The sequence below is a fragment of the Schistocerca serialis genome, chromosome 5, assembly GCF_023864345.2.
Source record: "Schistocerca serialis cubense isolate TAMUIC-IGC-003099 chromosome 5, iqSchSeri2.2, whole genome shotgun sequence".
Lineage (NCBI taxonomy): Eukaryota > Metazoa > Arthropoda > Insecta > Orthoptera > Acrididae > Schistocerca > Schistocerca serialis.
In genome coordinates this window covers 835,130,594-835,153,891 of record NC_064642.1, presented here as the reverse complement: position 1 = coordinate 835,153,891, position 23,298 = coordinate 835,130,594, and positions in this window count along the sequence as shown.

Below are 23,298 nucleotides of genomic sequence, written 5' to 3'. Positions count from 1 at the left end.
TCCGATGCTTCACTTCAGGTTTACTGTATCCCTCTGACCTTCTTATTGACGATGAAACACAGAAATTGCACCGGAATTAAATAGAAAAGGCACAATGCCGACTTAAGTACAAGAAGACTGGCTCTTTTTACTGACTATGTTGTGAACATTTCCTGTGAGACCAGTTTTAGATTCCGATGCTTCACTATATGTTTACTGTATCCCTTGCACCTTTTTATTGACGATGAAACACAGAAACTGCATCGGAATTAAATAGAAAAGGCACAATGAAGACTTAAGTACAAGAAGACTGACTCTTCTTACTGACTATGCTTTGAACCATTCCTGTGACACTAGTTATGGATTCCGATGCTTTACTTCAGGTTTACGGTATCCCTCTGACCTTCTTATTGACGATGAAACACAGAAATTGCATCGGAATTAAATAGAAAAGGCACAATAACGACTAAAGTACAGGAAGACTGACTCTTCCTACTGTCTGTGTTTTGAATCATTCCTGTGACACTAATTATAGATTCCAATGCTTCACTTCAGGTTTACTGTATCCCTCTGACCTTCTTATTGACGATGAAACACAGAAATTGCATTGGAATTAAATACAAAAGGCACAATGCTCACTCAAGTACAAGATGACTGACTCTTGCTACTGGCTATGTTTTGAACCACTCCTGTGACACTAGTTATAGATTCTGATGCTTCACTTTAGGTTCACTGTATCCCTTTGACCTTCTTATTGACGATGAAACACAGAAATTGCATCGGAATTAAATACAAAAGGCACAAAGCCGACTTAAGTACAAGAAGACTGACTCTTCTTACTTTCGATATTTGAACAATTCCTGTGACACATTCCGATGCCTAACTTCAGGTTTACTGTATCCCTTGGACCTTCTTATTGATGATGAAACACAGACATTGCATCGGAATTAAATACAAAAGGCACAATGCCGGCTTCAGTACAAGAAGACTGACTCTTCTTACTGACTATGTTTTGAACCATTCCTGTGACACTATTTATAGTTTCCGATGCCTCACTTCAGGTTTACTGTATCCCTTGGACCTTCTTATTGACGATGAAACACAGAAATTGCATCGGAATTAAATACAAAAGGCACAATGCCGACTTAAGTACAAGAAGACTGACTCTTCTTACTGTCGATGTTTGAACAATTCCTGTGACACTAGTTATAGATTCCGATGCCTCACTTCAGGTTTACTGTATCCCTTGGACCTTCTTATTGATGATGAAACACATAAATTGCATCGGAATTAAGTACAAAAGGCACAATTTCGGACTTAAGTACAAGAAGACTGACTCTTCTCACTGTCTATGTTTTGAATCATTCCTGTGACACTAGTTATAGATTCCGATGCTTCACTTCAGGTGTACTGTATCCCTCTGACCTTCTTATTGACGATGAAACACAGAAATTGCATTCTAATTAAATACAAAAATCACAATGCCGATTCAAGTACAAGAAGACTTACTCTTCCTACTGTCTACGTTTTGAACCATTCCTGTGACACTAGTTATAGATTCCGATGCCTCACTTCAGATTTACTGTATCCTTCTGACCTTCTCATTGATGATGAAACACAGATAACTGCATTGGAATTAAATAGAAAAGGCACAATGCCGTCTTAAGTTCAAGAAGACTGACTCTTCTTACTGTCTATGTTCTGAACCGATCCTGTGACACTAGTTATAGATTCCGATGCATCACTTCAGGTTTACTGTATCCCTTGGACCTTCTTATTGACGATGAAACACCGAAATTGCATCGGAATTAAATACGAAAGGCACAATGCCGACTTGAGTACAAGAAGATTGACTCTTCTTACTGACTATCTTTTGAGCCATTCCTGTGACACCACTTATAGATTCCGATGCTTCACTTCAGGTTTACTGTATCCCTCTGACCCTCTTATTGACGATGAAACACAGAAATTTCACCGGAATGAATTAGAAAAGGCACAATGCCGACTTAAGTACAAGAAGACTGACTCTTCTTACTGACTATGTTTTGAACCATTCCTGTGACACTAGTTATAGATTCCGATGCCTCACTTCAGGTTTACTGTATCTCTTGGTCCTTCTTATTGACGATGAAACACAGAAATTGCCTCGGATGTAAATACAAAAGGCACAATGCCGACTAAAGTACAAGAAGACTGACTCTTCCTACTGTCTGTGTTTTGAATCATTCCTGTGACACTAGTTACAGATTCCGATGCTTCACGTCATGTTCACTGTATCACTCTGACCTTCTTATTGACGATGAAACTCAGAAATTGCATCTGAATTAAATACAAAATGCACAATGCCGACTTAAGTACAAGAAGACTGACTCTTCTTACTGTCGATGTTTGAACAATCCTGTGAAACTAGTTATAGATTCCGATACCTCACTTCAGGTTTACTGTATCCCTGGGACCTTCTTGTTGATGATGAAACACATAAATTGCATCGGAATTAAATACAAAAGGCACAACGCCGACTTAAGTACAAGAAGACTCACTCTTCTTACTGACTCTGTTTTGAACCGTTCCTGTGACACTAGTTATAGTTCCCGATGCCTCACTTCAGGTTTACTGTATTCCTCTGAGCTTCTATTTGACGATGAAACACAGAAATTGCATCGGAATTAAATAGAAGAGGCACAATGCCGGCTAAAGTACTAGAAGACTGACTCTTCTTACTGTCTATGTTTTGAATCATTCCTGTGACACTAGTTATAGATTCCGATGCTCCACTTCAGGTTTACTGAATCCCTCTGACTGTCTTATTGACGATGAAACACAGAAATTGCATTGGAGTTAAATAAAAATGGCGCTATGCCGACTCAAGGACAAGAAGACTGACTCTTGCTACTGTCTATGTTTTGAACCATTCCTGTGACATTAGTTATAGATACCGATGCTTCACTTCAGGTTTACTGTATCCCTCTGACCTTCTTATTGACGATGAAACACAGAAATTGCATTGGAATTAAATACAAAAAGCACAATGCCGATTCAAGTACAAGAAGACTGACTCTTCTTACTGTCTATGTTTTGAACCGATCCTGTGACTCTAGTTATAGATTCCGATGCTTCACTTCAGGTTTACTGTATCCCTTGGACCTTCTTATTGACGATGAAACACCGAAATTGCTTCGGAATTAAATACGAAAGTCACAATTCCGTCTTAAGTACAAGAAGATTGACTCTTCTTACTGACTATGTTTTGAACCATTCCTGTGACACCACTTATAGATTCCGATGCTTCACTTCAGGTTTACTGTATCCCTCTGACCTTCTTATTGACGATGAAACACAGAAATTGCACCGGAATTAAATAGAAAAGGCACAATGCCGATTTAAGTACAAGAAGACTGACTCTTCTTACTGACTATGCTTTGAACCATTCCTGTGACACTAGTTATGGATTCCGATGCTTTACTTCAGGTTTACTGTATCCCTCTGACCTTCTTATTGACGATGAAACACAGAAATTGCATCGGAATTAAATAGAAAAGGCACAATGCCGACTAAAGTACAAGAAGACTGACTCTTCCTACTGTCTGTGTTTTGAATCATTCCTGTGACACTAATTATAGATTCCAATGCTTCACTTCAGGTTTACTGTATCCCTCTGACCTTCTTATTGACGATGAAACACAGAAATTGCATTGGAATTAAATACAAAAGGCACAATGCTGACTCAAGTACAAGATGACTGACTCTTGCTACTGGCTATGTTTTGAACCACTCCTGTGACACTAGTTATAGATTCTGATGCTTCACTTTAGGTTCACTGTATCCCTTTGACCTTCTTATTGACGATGAAACACAGAAATTGCATCGGAATTAAATACAAAAGGCACAAAGCCGACTTAAGTACAAGAAGACTGACTCTTCTTACTTTCGATATTTGAACAATTCCTGTGACACTAGTTATACATTCCGATGCCTAACTTCAGGTTTACTGTATCCCTTGGACCTTCTTATTGATGATGAAACACAGACATTGCATCGGAATTAAATACAAAAGGCACAATGCCGACTTCAGTACAAGAAGACTGACTCTTCTTACTGACTATGTTTTGAACCATTCCTGTGACACTATTTATAGTTTCCGATGCCTCACTTCAGGTTTACTGTATCCCTTGGACCTTCTTATTGACGATGAAACACAGAAATTGCATCGGAATTAAATACAAAAGGCACAATGCCGACTTAAGAACACGAAGACTGACTCTTCTTACTGTCGATGTTTAAACAATTCCTGTGACACTAGTTACAGATTCCGATGCCTCACTTCATGTTTACTGTATCCCTTGGACCTTCTTATTGATGATGAAACACATAAATTGCATCGTAATTAAGTACAAAAGGCACAATTTCGGACTTAAGTACAAGATGACTGACTCTTCTCACTGTCTATGTTTTGAATCATTCCTGTGACACTAGTTATAGATTCCGATGCTTCACTTCAGGTGTACTGTATCCCTCTGACCTTCTTATTGGCGATGAAACACAGAAATTGCATTCTAATTAAATACAAAAATCGCAATGCCAATTCAAGTACAAGAAGACTTACTCTTCCTACTGAATACGTTTTGAACCATTCCTGTGACACTAGTTATAGATTCCGATGCCTCACTTCAGGTTTACTGTATCCTTCTGACCTTCTCATTGATGATGAAACACAGATAACTGCATTGGAATTAAATAGAAAAGGCACAATGCCGTCTTAAGTTCAAGAAGACTGACTCTTCTTATTGTCTATGTTTTGAACCGATCCTGTGACACTAGTTATAGATTCCGATGCATCACTTCAGGTTTACTGTATCCCTTGGACCTTCTTATTGACGATGAAACACCGAAATTGCAGCGGAATTAAATACGAAAGGCACAATGCCGACTTGAGTACAAGAAGATTGACTCTTCTTACTGACTATCTTTTGAGCCATTCCTGTGACACCACTTATAGATTCCGATGCTTCACTTCAGGTTTACTGTATCCCTCTGACCTTCTTATTGACGATGAAACACAGAAATTTCCCCGGAATGAATTAGAAAAGGCACAATGCCGACTTAAGTACAAGAAGACTGACTCTTCTTACTGACTATGTTTTGAACCATTCCTGTGACACTAGTTATAGACTCCGATGCCTCACTTCAGGTTTACTGTATCTCTTGGTCCTTCTTATTGACGATGAAACACAGAAATTGCCTCGGAATTAAATACAAAAGGCACAATGCCGACTAAAGTACAAGAAGACTGATACTTCCTACTGTCTGTGTTTTGAATCATTCCTGTGACACTAGTTACAGATTCCGATGCTTCACGTCATGTTTACTGTATCCCTTGGACTTCTTATTGACGATAAAACACAGAAATTGCATCGGAATTAATTACAACAGGCACAATGCTGACTTAAGTACAAGAAGACTGACTCTTCCTACTGTCTATGTTTTGCACCATTCCTATGGCACTAGTTATAGATTCCGATGCTTCACTTCAGGTTTACTGTATCCCTGTGACCTTCTTATTGACGATGAAACACAGAAATTACATCGGAATTTAATAGAAAAGGCACAATGCTGACTTAAGTACAAGAAGACTGTCTCTTCTTACTATGTTTTGAACCATTCCTGTGACACTAGTTATGGATTCCGATGCTTCACTTCATGTTTACTGTATCCCTTGGACCTTCTTATTGACGATGAAACACAGAAATTGCATCGGAATTAAATACAAAAGGCACAAAGCCGACTTAAGTACAAGAAGACTGACTCTTCTTACTGACCATGTTTGAACCATTCCTGTGACACTAGTTATAGATTCCGATGCCTCTCTTCAGGTTTGCTGAATCCCTTGGACCTTCTTATTGACGATGAAACACAGAAATTGCATCGGAATTAATTACAACAGGCACAATGCTGACTTAAGTACAAGAAGACGGACTCTTCCTACTGTCTATGTTTGAACAATTCCTGTGACAGTAGTTATAGATTCCGATGCTTCACTTCAGGTTTACTTTATCCCTCTTACTTTCTTATTGACGATGAAACACAGAAATTGCATCGGGATTAAATAGAAGAGGCACTATGCCGACTAAAGTACAAGAAGACTGACTCTTCCTACTGTCTATAATTTGAATCATTAATGTGACACTAGTTATAGATTCCGATGCTTCACTTCAGGTTTACTGCATCCCTCTGACCTCCTTATTGACGATAAAACACAGAAATTACATTGGAATTAAATAGAAAAGGCACAATGCTTACTTAAGTACAAGAAGACTGACTCTTCTTACTGTCTATGTTTTGAACCATTCCTGTGACACTAGTTATAGATTCCGATGCTTCACTTCAGTTTTAGTGTATCACTCTGTCCTTCTTATTGACGATGAAACTCAGAAATTGCATCTGAATTAAATACAAAATGCACAATGCCGACTTAAGTACAAGAAGATTGACTCTTCTTACCGTCTATGTTTTGAACCAATCCTGTGACACTAGTTATAGATTCCGATGCTTAACTTCATGTTTACTGTATCCCTTGGACACTCTTATCGACGATGAAACACAGAAATTTCATCGGAATTAAATACAAAATTCACAATGCCGACTTATGTACAAGAAGACTGACTCTTCTTACTGTCAATGTTTGAACAATTCCTGTGACACTAGTTATAGATTCCGATGCTTCACTTTAGGTTTACTGTATTCCTTGGACCTTCTTGTCGACGATGAAACACAGAAATTGCAGCGGAATTAAATACAAAAGGCACAATGCCGACTTAAGTACAAGAAGACTGACTCTTCCTACTGTCTAAGTTTTGAATCATTCCTGTAACACTAGTTATAGATTCCGATGCCTCACTTCAGGTTTAGTGTATCCCTTGGACCTTCTTATTGACGATGAAACTCAGAAATTGCATCGGAATTAAATACAAAAGGCACAATGCCGACTTTAGTACAAGATGCCTGACTGTTCTTACTGTCGATGTTTGAACAATTCCTGTGACACTAGTTATAGATTCCGATGCCTCACTTCAGGTTTATTGTATCCCTTGGCCTTCTTATTGACGATGAAACACAGAAATTGCATCGGAATTAAAAACAAAAATCACAATGCCGCATTAAGTACAAGAAGACTGACTTTTCTTACTGACTATGTTTGAACCATTCTTGTGACACTAGTTATAGATTGCGATGCTTCACGTCAGGTTTACTGTATCCCTTGGACCTTCTTATTGACGATGAAACACTGAAATGGCATCGGAATTAAATACAAAAGGCACAATGCCGACTTAAGAACATGAAGACTGACTCTTCCTACTGACTATGTTTTGAACCATTCCTGTGACATTAGTTATAGATTCCGATGCTTCACTTCAGGTTTACTGCATCCCTCTGACCTCCTTATTGACGATAAAACACAGAAATTACATTGGAATTAAATAGAAAAGGCACAATGCTTACTTAAGTACAAGAAGACTGACTCTTCTTACTGTCTATGTTTTGAACCATTCCTGTGACACTAGTTATAGATTCCGATGCTTCACTTCAGGTTTAGTGTATCACTCTGACCTTCTTATTGACGATGAAACTCAGAAATTGCATCTGAATTAAATACAAAATGCACAATGCCGACTTAAGTACAAGAAGATTGACTCTTCTTACCGTCTATGTTTTGAACCAATCCTGTGACACTAGTTATAGATTCCGATGCTTCACTTCAGGTTTACTGTATCAGTTGGACCTTCTTATTGACGATGAAACACAGAAGTTGCATCGGAATTAAATACATAATGCACAATGCCGACTTAAGTACAAGAAGACTGACTCTTCTTACTGTCTATGTTTGAACAATTCCTGTGACACTAGTTATAGATTCCGATGCTTAACTTCATGTTTACTGTATCCCTTGGACACTCTTATCGACGATGAAACACAGAAATTTCATCGGAATTAAATACAAAATTCACAATGCCGACTTATGTACAAGAAGACTGACTCTTCTTACTGTCAATGTTTGAACAATTCCTGTGACACTAGTTATAGATTCCGATGCTTCACTTTAGGTTTACTGTATTCCTTGGACCTTCTTGTCGACGATGAAACACAGAAATTGCAGCGGAATTAAATACAAAAGGCACAATGCCGACTTAAGTACAAGAAGACTGTATCTACCTATTGTCTATGTTTTGAACCATTCCTGTGACACTAGTTATAGATTGCGTTGCTTCACTTCAGGTTTACTGTATCCCTCTGACCTTCTTATTGACGATGAAACCCAGAAATTGCATCGGAAGTAAATAGAAAAGGCACAATGCCGACTAAAGTACAAGAAGACTGACTCTTCCTACTGTCTAAGTTTTGAATCATTCCTGTAACACTAGTTATAGATTCCGATGCCTCACTTCAGGTTTAGTGTATCCCTTGGAGCTTCTTATTGACGATGAAACTCAGAAATTGCATCGGAATTAAATACAAAAGGCACAATGCCGACTTAAGTACAAGATGCCTGACTGTTCTTACTGTCGATGTTTGAACAGTTCCTGTGACACTAGTTATAGATTCCGATGCCTCACTTCAGGTTTATTGTATCCCTTGGCCCTCTTATTGACGATGAAACACAGAAATTGCATCGGAATTAAAAACAAAAATCACAATGCCGCATTAAGTACAAGAAGACTGACTCTTCTTACTGACCATGTTTGAACCATTCCTGTGACACTAGTTATAGTTTCCGATGCCTCACTTCAGGTTTACTGTATCCCTTGGACCTTCTTATTGACGATGAAACACAGAAATTGCATCGGAATTAAATACAAAAGGCACAATGCCGACTAAAGTACTAAAAGACTGACTCTTCCTACTGTATATGTTTTGAACCATTCCTGTGACACAACTTATAGATTCCGATGCTTCACTTCAGGTTTACTGTATGCCTCTGACCTTCTTATTGACGATGAAACACAGAAATTGCATCGGAATTAAATAGAAATGGCACAATGTCGGCTTAAGTACAAGAACACTGACTTTTCTTACCGACTATATTTTGAACCTTTCCTGTGACACTAGTTATAGATTCCGATGCCACACTTCAGGTTTACTGTATCCCTTGGACCTTCTTATTGACGATGAAACACAGATATTGCATCGGAATTAAATACAAAAGGCACAATGGCGACTTAAGTACAAGAAGACTGACTCTTCCTACTGTCTATGTATTGAACCATTCCTGTGACACTAGTTATAGATTCCGATGCTTCACTTCAGGTTTACTGTATCCCTCTGACCTTCTCATTGACGATGAAACACATAAATTGCATCGGAATTAATTAGAAAAGGCACAATGCCGACTAAAGTACAAGATGACTTACTCTTCCTAGTGTCTATGTTTTGAATCATTCTTGTGACACTAGTTTTAGATTCCGATGCTTCACTTCAGGTTTACTGTAGCCCTCTGACCTTCTTATTGACGATGAAACACAGAAATTGCATTGGAATTAAATACAAAAAGCACAATGCCGACTCAAGTACTAAAAGACTGACTTTTCCTACTGTATATGTTTTGCACCATTCCTGTGACACTAGTTATAGATTCCGATGCTTCACTATAGGTTTACTGTATCCCTCTGACCTTATTACTGACGATAAAACACAGAAATTAAATCGGAACTAAATAGAGAAGGCACAATGCTGACTTAACTACAAGAAGACTGACTCTTCTTACTGACTATGTTTTCAACCATTCCGGTGACACTAGTTATAGTTTCCGATGCCTCACGTCAGGTTTACTGTAACCCATGGACCGTCTTATTGACGATGAAACACAGAAATTGCATCGGAATTAAATAGAAAAGGCACAATGCCGATTTGAGTACTAGACGACTGACTCTTCTTACTGTCTATGATTTGAACCATTCCTGTGACACTAGTTATAGATTCCGATGCTTCACTATAGGTTTACTGTATCCCTCTGACCTTATTATTGACGATAAAACACAGAAATTACATTGGAATTAAATAGAAAAGGCACAATGCTTACTTAAGTTCAAGAAGACTGACTCTTCTTACTGTCTATGTTTTGAACCATTCCTGTGACACTAGTTATAGATTCCGATGCTTCACTTCAGTTTTAGTGTATCACTCTGACCTTCTTATTGACGATGAAACTCAGAAATTGCATCTGAATTAAATACAAAATGCACAATGCCGACTTAAGTACAAGAAGATTGACTCTTCTTACCGTCTATGTTTTGAACCAATCCTGTGACACTAGTTATAGATTCCGATGCTTCACTTCAGGTTTACTGTATCAGCTGGACCTTCGTATTGACGATGAAAGACAGAAGTTGCATCGGAATTAAATACATAATGCACAATGCCGACTTAAGTACAAGAAGACTGACTCTTCTTACTGTCTATGTTTGAACAATTCCTGTGACACTAGTTATAGATTCCGATGCTTAACTTCATGTTTACTGTATACCTTGGACCCTCTTATCGACGATGAAACACAGAAATTTCATAGGAATTAAATACAAAATTCACAATGCCGACTTAAGTACAAGAAGACTGACTCTTCTTACTGTCAATGTTTGAACAATTCCTGTGACACTAGTTATAGATTCCGATGCTTCACTTTAGGTTTACTGTATTCCTTGGACCTTCTTGTCGACGATGAAACACAGAAATTGCAGCGGAATTAAATACAAAAGGCACAATGCCGACTTAAGTACAAGAAGACTGTATCTACCTACTGTCTATGTTTTGAACCATTCCTGTGACACTAGTTATAGATTCCGATGCTTCACTTCAGGTTTACTGTATCCCTCTGACCTACTTATTGACGATGAAACCCAGAAATTGCATCGGAAGTAAATAGAAAAGGCACAATGCCGACTAAAGTACAAGAAGACTGACTCTTCCTACTGTCTAAGTTTTGAATCATTCCTGTAACACTAGTTATAGATTCCGATGCCTCACTTCAGGTTTAGTGTATCCCTTGGACCTTCTTATTGACGATGAAACTCAGAAATTGCATCGGAATTAAATACAAAAGGCACAATGCCGACTTAAGTACAAGATGCCTGACTGTTCTTACTGTCGATGTTTGAACAATTCCTGTGACACTAGTTATAGATTCCGATGCCTCACTTCAGGTTTATTGTATCCCTTGGCCTTCTTATTGACGATGAAACACAGAAATTGCATCGGAATTAAAAACAAAAATCACAATGCCGCATTAAGTACAAGAAAACTGACTCTTCTTACTGACCATGTTTGAACCATTCCTGTGACACTAGTTATAGTTTCCGATGCCTCACTTCAGGTTTACTGTATCCCTTGGACCTTCTTATTGACGATGAAACACAGAAATTGCATCGGAATTAAATACAAAAGCATAATCCCGTCTTAAGTACAAGAAGACTGACTCTTCCTATTGTCTATGTTTTGAACCATTCCTGTGACACTAGTTATAGATTCCGATACTTCACTTCAGGTTTACTGTATCCCTCTGACCTTCTTATTGACGATGAAACACAGAAATTGCATCGGAAGTAAATAGAAAAGGCACAATGCCGATTTAAGTACAAGAAGACTGACTCTTCTTACTGACTATGTTTGAACCATTCTTGTGACACTAGTTATAGATTGCGATGCTTCACGTCAGGTTTACTGTATCCCTTGGACCTTCTTATTGACGATGAAACACTGAAATGGCATCGGAATTAAATACAAAAGGCACAATGCCGACTTAAGAACATGAAGACTGACTCTTCCTACTCACTATGTTTTGAACCATTCCTGTGACATTAGTTATAGATTCCGATGCTTCACTTCAGGTTTACTGCATCCCTCTGACCTCCTTATTGACGATAAAACACAGAAATTACATTGGAATTAAATAGAAAAGGCACAATGCTTACTTAAGTACAAGAAGACTGACTCTTCTTACTGTCTATGTTTTGAAACATTCCTGTGACACTAGTTATAGATTCCGATGCTTCACTTCAGGTTTAGTGTATCACTCTGACCTTCTTATTGACGATGAAACTCAGAAATTGCATCTGAATTAAATACAAAGTGCACAGTGCCGACTTAAGTACAAGAAGATTGACTCTTCTTACCGTCTATGTTTTGAACCAATCCTGTGACACTAGTTATAGATTCCGATGCTTCACTTAAGGTTTACTGTATCAGTTGGACCTTCTTATTGACGATGAAACACAGAAGTTGCATCGGAATTAAATACATAATGCACAATGCCGACTTAAGTACAAGAAGACTGACTCTTCTTACTGTCTATGTTTGAACAATTCCTGTGACACTAGTTATAGATTCCGATGCTTAACTTCATGTTTACTGTATCCGTTGGACCCTCTTATCGACGATGAAACACAGAAATTTCATCGGAATTAAATACAAAATTCACAATGCCGACTTAAGTACAAGAAGACTGACTCTTCTTACTGTCAATGTTTGAACAATTCCTGTGACACTAGTTATAGATTCCGATGCTTCACTTTAGGTTTACTGTATTCCTTGGACCTTCTTGTCGACGATGAAACACAGAAATTGCAGCGGAATTAAATACAAAAGGCACAATGCCGACTTAAGTACAAGAAGACTGTATCTACCTACTGTCTATGTTTTGAACCATTTCTGTGACACTAGTTATAGATTCCGATGCTTCACTTCAGGTTTACTGTATCCCTCTGACCTTCTTATTGACGATGAAACCCAGAAATTGCATCGGAAGTAAATAGAAAAGGCACAATGCCGACTAAAGTACAAGAAGACTGACTCTTCCTACTGTCTAAGTTTTGAATCATTCCTGTAACACTAGTTATAGATTCCGATGCCTCACTTCAGGTTTAGTGTATCCCTTGGACCTTCTTATTGACGATGAAACTCAGAAATTGCATCGGAATTAAATACAAAAGGCACAATGCCGACTTAAGTACAAGATGCCTGACTGTTCTTACTGTCGATGTTTGAACATTTCCTGTGACACTAGTTATAGATTCCGATGCTTCACTTCAGGTTTACTGTATCCCTCTGACCTTCTTATTGACGATGAAACACAGAAATTGCATCGGAAGTAAATAGAAAAGGCACAATGCCGATTTAAGTACAAGAAGACTGACTCTTCTTACTGACTATGTTTGAACCATTCTTGTGACACTAGTTATAGATTGCGATGCCTCACGTCAGGTTTACTGTATCCCTTGGACCTTCTTATTGACGATGAAACACTGAAATGGCATCGGAATTAAATACAAAAGGCACAATACCGACTTAAGAACATGAAGACTGACTCTTCTTACTGACTATGTTTTGAACCATTCCTGTGACACTAGTTATAGGTTCCGATGCTTCACTTCAGGTTTACTGTATCCCTCGGACCTTCTTATTTACGATGAAACACAGAAATTGCATCGGAATTAAATAGAAAAGGCACAATGCCGACTTAAGTACAAGAAGACTGACTCTTCTTACTGACAATGTTTTGAACCCTTCCTGTGACACTAGTTATAGATTCCGATGCTTCACTTCAGGTTTACTGTATCCCTCTGACCTTCTTATTGACGATGAAACACAGAAATTGCATCGGAAGTAAATAGAAAAGGCACAATGCCGATTTAAGTACAAGAAGACTGACTCTTCTTACTGACTATGTTTTTAACCATTCCGGTGACACTAGTTATAGTTTCCGATGCCTCACTTCAGGTTTACTGTAACCCATGGACCGTCTTATTGACGATGAAACACAGAAATTGCATCGGAATTAAATAGAAAAGGCACAATGCCGATTTGAGTACTAGAAGACTGACTCTTCTTACTGTCTATGATTTGAACCATTCCTGTGACACTAGTTATAGATTCCGATGCCACACTTCAGGTTTACTGTATCCCTTGGACCTTCTTATTGACTATGGAACACGGAAATTGCATCGGAATTAAATACAAGCGGTACAATGCTGACTTAAGTACAAGAAGACTGACTCTTCTTACTCACTATGTTTGACCCATTCCTGTGACACTAGTTATATTTTTTCCGATGCCTCACCCCAGGTTTACAGTATCCCTTGGACCTTCTTATTGATGATGAAACACAGAAATTGCATCGGAATTAAATACAAAAGGCTCAATGACGATTTAACTACTAGAAGACTGACTCTTCCTACTGTCTATGGTTTGAACCATTCCTGTGACACTAGTTATAGATTCCGATGCTTCACTTCAGGTTTACTGTATTTCTTGGACCTTCTTATTGACAATGAAATACAGAAATTGCATCAGAATTAAATACAAAAGGCACAATGCCGACTTAAGTACAAGAAGACTGGCTCTCCTTACTGACTATGGTTTGAACCATTCCTGTGACACTAGTTATAGATTCCGATGCCTCACTTCAGGTTTACTGTATCCCTCGGACCTTCTTATTGTCGATGAAACACAGAAATTGCATCGGAATTAAATACAAAAGGCACAATGCCGACTTAAGTACAAGAAGACTGACGCTTCCTACTGTCTATGTTTTGAACCATTAATGTGACATTAGTTATAGATTCCGATGCTTCACTGCAGGTTTACTGTATCCCTCTGACCTTCTTATTGACGATGAAACCCAGAAATTGCATCGGATTTAAATAGAAAAGGCACAATGCCGACGTAAGTACAAGAAGACTCACTCTTCTTACTTTCTATGTTTTGAACCATCCCTGTGACACTACTTATAGATTCCGATGCTTCACTTCAGGTGTACTGCATCCCTGGACCTTCTTATTGACGATGAAACACAGAAATTGCATCGGAATTAAATTGAAAAGGCACAATGCCGGCTTAAGTACAAGAAGACTGACTATTCTTACTGACTATATTTTGAACCATTCCTGTGACACTAGTTATAGATTCCGATGCCTCACTTCAGGTTTACTGTATCCCTTGGACCTTCTTATTGACGATGAAACACAGAAATTGCATCAGAGTTAAATACAAAATGCACAATGCCGACTTAAGTACAAGAAGACTGACTCTTCCTACGGTCTATCTTTTGAACCATTCCTGTGACACTAGTTATTGATTCCAATTCTTCACTTCTGGTTTACTGTATCCCTCTGACCTTCTTATTGACGATGAAACACAGAAATTGCATCGGAATTAAATAGAAAAGGCACAATGCCGACTAAAGTACAAGAAGACTTACTCTTCCTAGTGTCTATGCTTTGAATCATTCCTGTGACACTAGTTATAGATTCCGATGCTTCACTTCAGGTTTACTGTATCCCTCTGACCTTCTTATTGACGATGAAACACAGAAATTGCATTGGAATTAAATTCAAAAGGCACAATGGCGACTCAAGTACAAGAAGACTGACTCTTCCTACTGTATATGTTTTGAACCATTCCTGTGACACTAGTTATATATTCCGATGCTTCACTTCCGGTTTACTGTGTCCCTCTGCCCTTCTTATTGACGATGAAACACAGAAATTACATCGGAATTTAATAGAAAAGGCACAATGCTGACTTAACTACAAGAAGACTGACTCTTCCTACTGTCTGTGTTTTGAACCATTCCTGAGAGTCTAGTTATTGATTCAGCTGCTTCACTTCAGGTTTCCTGTATCCCTTGGACCTTCTTATAGACGATGAAACACAGAAATTGCATCGGAATTAAATACAAAACGCACAATGCCGACTTAAGTACAAGAAGACTGACTCTTCTTACTGTCTATGTTTGAACAATTCCTGTGGCACTAGTTATAGATTCCGATGCCACACTTCAGGTTTACTGTATCACTTGGACCTTCTTATTGACGATGGAACACGGAAATTGCATCGGAATTAAATACAAGCGGCACAGTGCCGACTTAAGTACAAGATGACTGACTCTTCTTACTGACTATGTTTGAACCATTCCTGTGACACTAGTTATAGTTTCCGATACCTCACTCCAGGTTTACTGTATCCCTTGGACCTTCTTATTGACGATGAAACACAGAAATTGCATGGGAATTAAATACAAAAGGCTCAATGCCGACTTAACTACAAGAAGACTGACTCTTCCTACTGTCTATGTTTTGAACCATTCCTGTGACACTAGTTATAGATTCAGATGCTTCCCTTCAGGTTTACTGTATCCCTCTGACCTTCTTATTGACGATGAAACACAGAAATTGCATCGGAATTTAATAGAAAAGGCTCACTGCCGACTTAAGTACAAGAAGACTGACTCTTCCTACTGTCCATGGTTTGAATCATTCCTGTGACACTAGTTATAGATTCTGATGCTTCACTTTAGGTTTACTGTATCCCTCTGACCTTATTATTGACAATGAAATACAGAAATTGCATCGGAATTAAATACAAAAGGCACAATGCCGACTTAAGTACAAGAAGACTGACTCTTCTTACTGACTATTGTTTGAACCATTCCTGTGACATTAATTATATATTCCGATGCTTCACTTCAGGTTTACTGTATCCCTCTGACCTTCTTATTGACGATGAAACACAGAAATTGCATCGGAATTAAATAGAAAAGGCACAATGCCTACTAAAGTACAAGAAGACTTCCTGTTCCTAGTGTCTATGATTTGGATCTTTCCTGTGACACTAGTTATAGATTCCGATGCTTCACTTCAGGTTTACTGTATCCCTCTGACCTTCTTATTGACGATGAAACACAGAAATTGTATTGGAATTAAATACAAAGTGCACAATGCCGACTCAAGTACAAGCAGACTGACTCTTCCTACTGTATATGCTTTTGAACCCCTCCTGTGACACTATTTATAGATTCCGATGCTTCACTTCAGGTTTACTGTATCCCTCTGACTTTCGTATTTACGATAAAACACAGAAATTGCATCCGAATTAAATAGAAAAGCCACAATGCTGGCTTAACTACAAGAAGACTGACTCTTCTTACTGTCTATGTTTTGAACCATTCCTGTGAGTCTAGTTATAGATTCCGATGCTTCACTTCAGGTTTCCTGTATCCCTTGGACCTTCTAATAGACGATGAAACACAGAAATTGCATCGGAATTAAATACAAAAGGCACAATGACGACTTAAGTACAATACGACTGACTCTTCCTACTGTATATGTTTTGCACCATTCCTGTGACACCACTTATAGATTCCGATGCTTCACTTCAGGTTTACTGTATCCCTCTGACCTTCTTATTGACGATGAAACACAGAAATTGCATCGGAATTAAATAGAAATGGCACAATGATGACTTAACTACAAGAAGACTGACTCTTCTTACTGACTATGTTTTTAACCATTCCGGTGACACTAGTTATAGTTTCCGATGCCTCACTTCAGGTTTACTGTAACCCATGGACCGTCTTATTGACGATGAAACACAGAAATTGCATCGGAATTAAATAGAAAAGGCACAATGCCGATTTGAGTACTAGAAGACTGACTCTTCTTACTGTCTATGATTTGAACCATTCCTGTGACACTAGTTATAGATTCCGATGCCACACTTCAGGTTTACTGTATCCCTTGGACCTTCTTATTGACTATGGAACACGGAAATTGCATCGGAATTAAATACAAGCGGTACAATGCTGACTTAAGTACAAGAAGACTGACTCTTCTTACTCACTATGTTTGAACCATTCCTGTGACACTAGTTATATTTTTTCCGATGCCTCACCCCAGGTTTACAGTATCCCTTGGACCTTCTTATTGATGATGAAACACAGAAATTGCATCGGAATTAAATACAAAAGGCTCAATGCCGATTTAACTACTAGAAGACTGACTCTTCCTACTGTCTATGGTTTGAACCATTCCTGTGACACTAGTTATAGATTCCGATGCTTCACTTCAGGCTTACTGTATCCCTTGGACCTTCTTATTGACAATGAAATACAGAAATTGCATCAGAATTAAATACAAAAGGCACAATGCCGACTTAAGTACAAGAAGACTGACTCTCCTTACTGACTATGGTTTGAACCATTCCTGTGACACTAGTTATAGATTCCGATGCCTCACTTCAGGTTTACTGTATCCCTCGGACCTTCTTATTGTCGATGAAACACAGAAATTGCATCGGAATTAAATACAAAAGGCACAATGCCGACTTAAGTACAAGAAGACTGACGCTTCCTACTGTCTATGTTTTGAACCATTAATGTGACATTAGTTATAGATTCCGATGCTTCACTGCAGGTTTACTGTATCCCTCTGACCTTCTTATTGACGATGAAACACAGAAATTGCATCGGATTTAAATAGAAAAGGCACAATGCCGACGTAAGTACAAGAAGACTCACTCTTCTTACTTTCTATGTTTTGAACCATCCCTGTGACACTACTTATAGATTCCGATGCTTCACTTCAGGTGTACTGCATCCCTGGACCTTCGTATTGACGATGAAACACAGAAATTGCATCGGAATTAAATTGAAAAGGCACAATGCCGGCTTAAGTACAAGAAGACTGACTATTCTTACTGACTATATTTTGAACCATTCCTGTGACACTAGTTATAGATTCCGATGCCTCACTTCAGGTTTACTGTATCCCTTGGACCTTCTTATTGACGATGAAACACAGAAATTGCATCAGAATTAGATACAAAATGCACAATGCCGACTTAAGTACAAGAAGACTGACTCTTCCTACGGTCTATCTTTTGAAGCATTCCTGTGACACTAGTTATTGATTCCAATTCTTCACTTCTGGTTTACTGTATCCCTCTGACCTTCTTATTGACGATGAAACACAGAAATTGCATCGGAATTAAATAGAAAAGGCACAATGCCGACTAAAGTACAAGAAGACTTACTCTTCCTAGTGTCTATGTTTTGAATCATTCCTGTGACACTAGTTATAGATTCCGATGCTTCACTTCAGGTTTACTGTATCCCTCTGACCTTCTTATTGACGATGAAACACAGAAATTGCATTGGAATTAAATTCAAAAGGCACAATGGCGACTCAAGTACAAGAAGACTGACTCTTCCTACTGTATATGTTTTGAACCCTTCCTGTGACATTAGTTATATATTCCGATGCTTCACTTCAGGTTTACTGTGTCCCTCTGCACTTCTTATTGACGATGAAACACAGAAATTACATCGGAATTTAATAGAAAAGGCACAATGCTGACTTAACTACAAGAAGACTGACTCTTCCTACTGTCTGTGTTTTGAACCATTCCTGAGAGTCTAGTTATTGATTCAGCTGCTTCACTTCAGGTTTCCTGTATCCCTTGGACCTTCTTATACACGATGAAACACAGAAATTGCATCGGAATTAAATACAAAACGCACAATGCCGACTTAAGTACAAGAAGACTGACTCTTCTTACTGTCTATGTTTGAACAATCCCTGTGACACTAGTTATAGATTCCGATGCCACACTTCAGGTTTACTGTATCACTTGGACCTTCTTATTGACGATGGAACACGGAAATTGCATCGGAATTAAATACAAGCGGCACAGTGCCGACTTAAGTACAAGATGACTGACTCTTCTTACTGACTATGTTTGAACCATTCCTGTGACACTAGTTATAGTTTCCGATACCTCACTCCAGGTTTACTGTATCCCTTGGACCTTCTTATTGACGATGAAAAACAGAAATTGCTTGGGAATTAAATACAAAAGGCTCAATGCCGACTTAACTACAAGAAGACTGACTCTTCCTACTGTCTATGTTTTGAACCATTCCTGTGACACTAGTTATAGATTCAGATGCTTCCCTTCAGGTTTACTGTATCCCTCTGACCTTCTTATTGACGATGAAACACAGAAATTGCATCGGAATTTAATAGAAAAGGCTCAATGCCGACTTAAGTACAAGAAGACTGACTCTTCCTACTGTCCATGGTTTGAATCATTCCTGTGACACTAGTTATAGATTCTGATGCTTCACTTTAGGTTTACTGTATCCCTCTGACCTTATTATTGACAATGAAATACAGAAATTGCATCGGAATTAAATACAAAATGCACAATGCCGACTTAAGTACAAGAAGACTGACTCTTCTTACTGACTATTGTTTGAAACATTCCTGTGACACTAATTATATATTCCGATGCTTCACTTCAGGTTTACTGTATCCCTCTGACCTTCTTATTGACGATGAAACACAGAAATTGCATCGGAATTAAATAGAAAAGGCACAATGCCTACTAAAGTACAAGAAGACTTCCTGTTCCTAGTGTCTATGATTTGGATCTTTCCTGTGACACTAGTTATAGATTCCGATGCTTCACTTCAGGTTTACTGTATCCCTCTGACCTTCTTATTGACGATGAAACACAGAAATTGTATTGGAATTAAATACAAAGTGCACAATGCCGACTCAAGTACAAGCAGACTGACTCTTCCTACTGTATATGCTTTTGAACCCCTCCTGTGACACTATTTATAGATTCCGATGCTTCACTTCAGGTTTACTGTATCCCTCTGACTTTCGTATTGACGATAAAACACAGAAATTGCATCCGAATTAAATAGAAAAGCCACAATGCTAACTTAACTACAAGAAGACTGACTCTTCTTACTGTCTATGTTTTGAACCATTCCTGTGAGTCTAGTTATAGATTCCGATGCTTCACTTCAGGTTTCCTGTATCCCTTGGACCTTCTAATAGACGATGAAACACAGAAATTGCATCGGAACTAAATACAAAAGGCACAATGACGACTTAAGTACAATACGACTGACTCTTCCTACTGTCTATGATTTGAATCATTCCTGTGACACTAATTATATATTCCGATGCTTCACTTTAGGTTTACTGTATCCCTCTGACCTTCTTATTGACGATGAAACACAGAAATTGCATCGGAATTAAATAGAAAAGGCACAATGCCTACTAAAGTACAAGAAGGCTTACTGTTCCTAGTGTCTATGATTTGGATCTTTCCTGTGACACTACTTATAGATTCCGATGCTTCACTTCAGGTTTACTGTATCCCTCTGACCTTCTTATTGACGATGAAACACAGAAATTGTATTGGAATTAAATACAAAGGGCACAAAGCCGACTCAAGTACAAGAAGACTGACACTTCCTGCTGTATATGCTTTTGAACCCTTCCTGTGACACTAGTTATAGATTCCGATGCTTCACTTCAGGTTTACTGTATCCCTCTGACTTTCTTATTGACGATGAAACACAGAAATTGCATCCGAATTAAATAGAAAAGGCACAATGCTGACTTAACTACTAGAAGACTGACTCTTCTTACTGTCTATGTTTTGAACCATTCCTGTGAGTCTAGTTATTGATTCCGATGCTTCACTTCAGGTTTCCTGTATCCCTTGGACCTTCTAATAGACGATGAAACACAGAAATTGCATCGGAATTAAATACAAAAGGCACAATGCCGACTTAGGTACAAGAAAACTGATTCTTACTTACTGTCTATTTTTGAACAATTCCTGTGACACGAGTTATAGATTCCGATGCCACACTTCAGGTTTACTGTATCCCTTGGACCTTCTTATTGACGATGGAACACAGAAATTGCATCGGAATTAAATACAAAAGGCTCAATGCCGACTTAACTACAAGAAGACTGTCTCTTCCTACTGTCTATGTTTTGAACCATTCCTGTGACACTAGTAATAGATTCCGATGCTTCACTTCAGGTTTACTGTATCCCTCTGACCTTCTTGTTGACGATGAAACACAGAAATAGCATCGGAATTGAATACAAAAGGCTCAATGCCGACTTAAGTACAAGAAGACTGACTCTTCCTACTGTCTATGGTTTGAATCATTCCTGTGACACTAGTTATAGATTCTGATGCTTCACTTCAGGTTTACTGTATCCCTTGGACCTTCTTATTGACAGTGAAATACAGAAATTGCATCGGAAATATATACAAAAGGCACAATGCCGACTTAAGTACAAGAAGACTGACTCTCCTTACTGACTATGGTTTGAACCATTCCTGTGACACTAGTTATAGATTCCGATGCCTCACTGCAGGTTTACTGTATCCCTCGGACCTTCTTATTGTCGATGAAACACAGAAATTGCTTCGGAATTAAATACAAAAGGCACAATGCCGACTTAAGTACAAGAAGACTGACGCTTCCTACTGTCTATGTTTTGAACCATTAATGTGACACTAGTTATAGATTCCGATGCTTCACTGCAGGTTTACTGTTTCCCTCTGACCTTCTTATTGACGATGAAACACAGAAATTGCATCGGAATTTAATAGAAAAGGCTCAATGCCGACTTAAGTACAAGAAGACTGAATCTTCCTACTGTCCATGGTTTGAATCATTCCTGTGACACTAGTTATAGATTCTGATGCTTCACTTCAGGTTTACTGTATCCCTCTGACCTGATTATTGACAATGAAATACAGAAATTGCATCGGAATTAAATACAAAAGGCACAATGCCGACTTAAGTACAAGAAGACTGACTCTTCTTACTGACTATTGTTTGAACCATTCCTGTGACACTAATTATATATTCCGACGCTTCACTTCAGGTTTACTGTATCCCTCTGACCTTCTTATTGACGATGAAACACAGAAATTGCATCGGAATTAAATCGAAAAGGCACAATGCCTACTAAAGTACAAGAAGACTTCCTGTTCCTAGTGTCTATGATTTGGATCTTTCCTGTGACACTAGTTATAGATTCCGATGCTTCACTTCAGGTTTACTGTATCCCTCTGACCTTCTTATTGACGATGAAACACAGAAATTGTATTGGAATTAAATACAAAGGGCGCAATGCCGACTCAAGTACAAGAACACTGACTATACCTACTGTATATGCTTTTGAACCCTTCCTGTGACACTATTTATAGATTCCGATGCTTCACTTCAGGTTTACTGTATCCCTCTGACTTTCTTATTGACGATAAAACACAGAAATTGCATCCGAATTAAATAGAAAAGCCACAATGCTGACTTAACTACAAGAAGACTGACTCTTCTTACTGTCTATGTTTTGAACCATTCCTGTGAGTCTAGTTATAGATTCCGATGCTTCACTTCAGGTTTCCTGTATCCCTTGGACCTTCTAATAGACGATGAAACACAGAAATTGCATCGGAATTAAATACAAAAGGCACAATAACGACTTAAGTACAATACGACTGACTCTTCCTACTGTCTATGATTTGAATCATTCCTGTGACACTAATTATATATTCCGATGCTTCACTTCAGGTTTACAGTATCCCTCTGACCTTCTTATTGACGATGAAACACAGAAATTGCATCGGAATTAAATAGAAAATGCACAATGCCTACTAAAGTACAAGAAG